Source organism: Oryza sativa, chromosome 7 (genome assembly GCF_034140825.1).
Source record: "Oryza sativa Japonica Group chromosome 7, ASM3414082v1".
In the NCBI taxonomy this organism is placed as follows: Eukaryota; Viridiplantae; Streptophyta; class Magnoliopsida; order Poales; family Poaceae; genus Oryza; species Oryza sativa.
In genome coordinates this window covers 14246695-14250848 of record NC_089041.1, presented here as the reverse complement: position 1 = coordinate 14250848, position 4154 = coordinate 14246695, and positions in this window count along the sequence as shown.

The following is a 4154-nucleotide window of genomic DNA, read 5'->3' as shown; positions in this document are numbered from 1 at the left end:
AAAAATATCCACATGTACTGTTCATGCTTGTTTATGTGCTGTTTTGGTGATTTTGTTCTTTTCTCTTTAGATTCCGACGTTCTCGGAGAGTCCGAATTTGCAGGAAAAGAATTTGAGGAATTCCAAGGCCAGCAAGGCAAGTCACACAGATCCCAAACAACCCTTTGAGCATGTTGATCCCGTTTAAAGCTATTGTTTCTATTCAACTATTGCATTTATTTTCGAATGTCATTGGGTGGAATTAACCTATTGTTTGTTATAGCCCTTTTGTTCTTCAGTACTTTATTCCTTGATACCTTGGGTTATTGTAACTTGACTAGTTGAGCTTTATATATGGGTTCAGCTGGATATTAGATATAAGTGCTTAGCCATGCTTAGAAACATTAGCACACTATTGGGATAACTTATGCTTCACTATTATTTAATGATGGCTTAATGATAGCTCATGATGGTTAATCATGATTGATTAATTAATTAACTTGCCAACCAAAACCTGATAATGGTGGGTTGTGAGCATATGGTTTTGATGGTTGTGCTCATGACAATTAAGGACCGGTTCACGATTTTCGGCTGTGAAACATTAACCGTGCCAACCACAAGCCAGCGTGGGCAACGGCTTTACTTTCCGTATAGTATGGTTCATAGTAGAGCACCAGACTATGAAGTGGCGGAGATAAGCCCACGGGGGTCGCTGTGGAGTCCATACCTTGTTTATAAGGGGGTGATTATGATGCGGGAACGGTGCACTGCTTTGAATTGTATTATATAGAGGGTATTGTCACAATCTCTATTCGGGTACTTGTCAAGTATCGCGACGCATGGTTGACATGATGTTGAGGTTGTGTCTTGTGGGTACAGTGGTACACCTCTGGCCAGAGTTTAAACTATTCGAATAGTCGTGCCCGCGGTAATGGGCGGGTCTAACAATGTCTTTCGTGATTAGTCTCACACTTCTCACCCTATTAAATGATGATGTTAATAACTTGTTTAGCTCCTGGTTTGGAGATAGAACTGTGCAGCCGGGATTGGTTGTTCAGAATGGTTGGGCCCATGCAACAGGGTATGTTGTATAGCGTTGGATTAATATTGTTTAATTATTATTTAACTGTTTTATTAAATTCTGAAATATTTGTTAAATGCTATTTATGCAAATGAGATTATACTATGCCATTCTTTGTTATCCTGTGCACTTGCATATTTGCTGCGTGGCTTGCTGAGTATGTCATATACTCACCTTGCAATCATTCATCAGAGGAGGAGTTCTACAGTGATGCTGATGGAGTGGATGATTAGGCGTAGCCCTGGTCAAGCTACCTGTGGAGAGGAATCGCCTACGCTGTTTCTTTTGATTGAGAGGAACTATCTACCTCTGTAATGACATTTTATTCGCTTATTAATTAGAGTAATAATTGTACTGTATTATCAATTTGTTATTGTGTGCCTCGGCTGATTCCTGGACGAGGGTTTACACACATGTAAGCGTTTGGAATTTTGGATAGAAATTCTGGGCGTGACAAGTTGGTATCGGAGCCTCCTTGACCCTAGGTTTTGCCAAATGGTTACCCATAGAAGCCCTCTAAAGATATTGGAAAAGTAGAACTGTTCTCCTCTCTCTCTTTTAATTAAACCAAACTAATGGCACATGCAATTCATGACCTCTTTTATTGTTCTCATTCAAAATTTATTTATTATTCCTGTGTTGTTAGTACTGTACATCTATTACCGTACTAATGGCCCATTTACCATCAAAAGTTTTATAACATTGTTTTATTTAATTTTGCTGCAATGAACTAAGCTTAGCATATCGATTTTATAACTCTCTTTTATTTATTTTCTTTGATACCTGTTATTCAAAAGTGCAAAGTTTGTGAACCTATTTCTAACTGTTTCAACTTATCTTGCAAGCTTGGTTTGCTTTATTTATTTACTTTTTACTTTGAATTTCTAACTTTATTCAAGCTAACCCAAAAACTTGTGCTATTAACTAGATAAATGACTTAACTCCCTCATTTCACTTGTCTTTAGATGCTGTGCTACAAGCTTGAGTACTTGTTTGGTACTGAAGGATTTGTCCAGGAGTTGCGTACGATGTCTTTCCTCATAGGATTTGGGATTGCCCCTTTGTATGCCCAGATCCCTCATGATCGTGATGAAGAGAAGTGCTGGGTCAAAGTCACCTTGAACAGTAATCGTGAAGATATCCCATCGGTGATGTTCGAGGCTGGAGGGGGAAGCTACATTCATGCTTGTCAGGAGGTGGCAAGGATCGCCATAGGAGAGCTCCGCGAAAGTTACAATGATCGGTTGGCCGACACCGAGTACCGTTACCATCCTCGTCAACCCCAGGGAAGTGACCGTGGCAGCTACCTAGAACCGGCAGGGATTGAGAATGATGCTACCACAAGGCATTTGGTTGAGATGCTATGGGCTATGGATGAAACCCGCATTGAGATTGTGATAGCCGCTCAAGATCGTGAAGACCGGAACCGGGGAAAGATTTGCAAGCTAGATGACAAGGTGGATCATTTGGAGAAGGAGCTAGCAGCATTGAAGGGAGAAGCACCACCGCAGAAGGCCAAGGTTCGTCTTACCGCAAGGAAGAGAGCTCTATTCGTCCCTCGCTACCAGTTGGCGCCAAAGGTTCGTGTAGTGGAAAAAGAAGCTACCCCAGCCCCAGCGGATCCTCCGGTCGTCAATGTGAGTGATGATGATGAAGAAGAATCCAAGCGCACCCATTCCAAGATCGAGTGGGGACCAACTCAAGACGATGGGGACGCACCGAACGAGCCTTCAATCAACTCCGATGCCCGGAAGACCTAGATGCCTTGTTAAGTCATTGCCTTAGATCGTTGTGTTAGTTTGCTTGTTTAAGTTTGGTTGTGTGAGTGGGTCTTGCATGTGTTTACATCATTGGTGGGATGTAAATGCATGTCTTTGTTTGCTTTCTAGTTTTAGGAGGTTGGTGAGTTTAGAGGTGTGAGAGTTTTCAGTTTTCTAATAGTGAAACTCAGTTAATATCAATAAAAGTTAAGTTAGTAAAATTAATTCCCTATTCTAAGTAGTTTTTCCCTTGTTTCTCTTCTTGTGCTCCTCTCTATGCCAGATGGTGCTTACTCGCAGCAACGGGAATGGCCCCAACCCCAACAACAACAACAACAACAATGCAGAGAATCCCACGCTTGCTCAAGTCCTGGCTCAACAGGCACAGCTTATGAATATGATGATGCAGCAACTCCAGAACCAGCAGAACCAGGGAAACAACCATGCGCCTCCCCAGAATAAGCTGGTAGACTTTCTTCGTGTGAGGCCGCCTACTTTCTCTAGCACCACCAATCCTGTTGAAGCTGATGATTGGCTGCACACCATAGAGAAGAAGTTGGACCTGCTTCAGTGCACAGATCAGGAGAAAGTCTCTTTTGCTTCACACCAGCTGCATGGCCCTGCCTCTGAGTGGTGGGATCACTTCCGCCTTAACAGGACTACTGCTGAACCTATCTCTTGGCTTGAGTTCACCGCTGCTTTTTGGAAGACGCACATACCATCGGGAGTGGTGTCCCTCAAGAAGAAGGAGTTCAGGTCGCTCACTCAGGGTTCTCGCACGGTCACTGAGTATCTTCACGAGTTCAATCGTCTGGCTCATTATGCTCCGGAAGATGTGCGCACTGATGAAGAGCGCCAAGAGAAGTTCTTGGAAGGACTAAATGATGAGCTTTCTTACCCACTCATGACTGGGGATTATCATGATTTCCAGAAGTTAGTGGATAAGGCTATTCGCCAGGAGGACAAGTACAATCGCATGGAGCAGAAGAAACGCCGGATTGCTCACTTCAAGGCACAGCAGGGAAATAGTCAGAGGCCGCGTCTTGCTTTGGGACCCCAATCTATGCCACAGGGAGGTTCTTCGTTTGTTGTTCATCCGCAGCGCCAGTTCTTCAACAACAGCGCGGGCAACAACATCCGCAATCAAGCTCCACGCTCTATTGCAGCTCCGTCACAGCAATAGCATGCCAAGAGGGAGCAAGGCAGTAAGCCCGGGGTGTGCTTCAACTGTGGTGGCCCAGGACATTACGCTGATAAGTGTCCGAAGCCCCGCCGCGCAAAGGTCATCCCTGCTCAGAACAACTCCTCCACACCAGCAACAAAGGCTCGTGTCA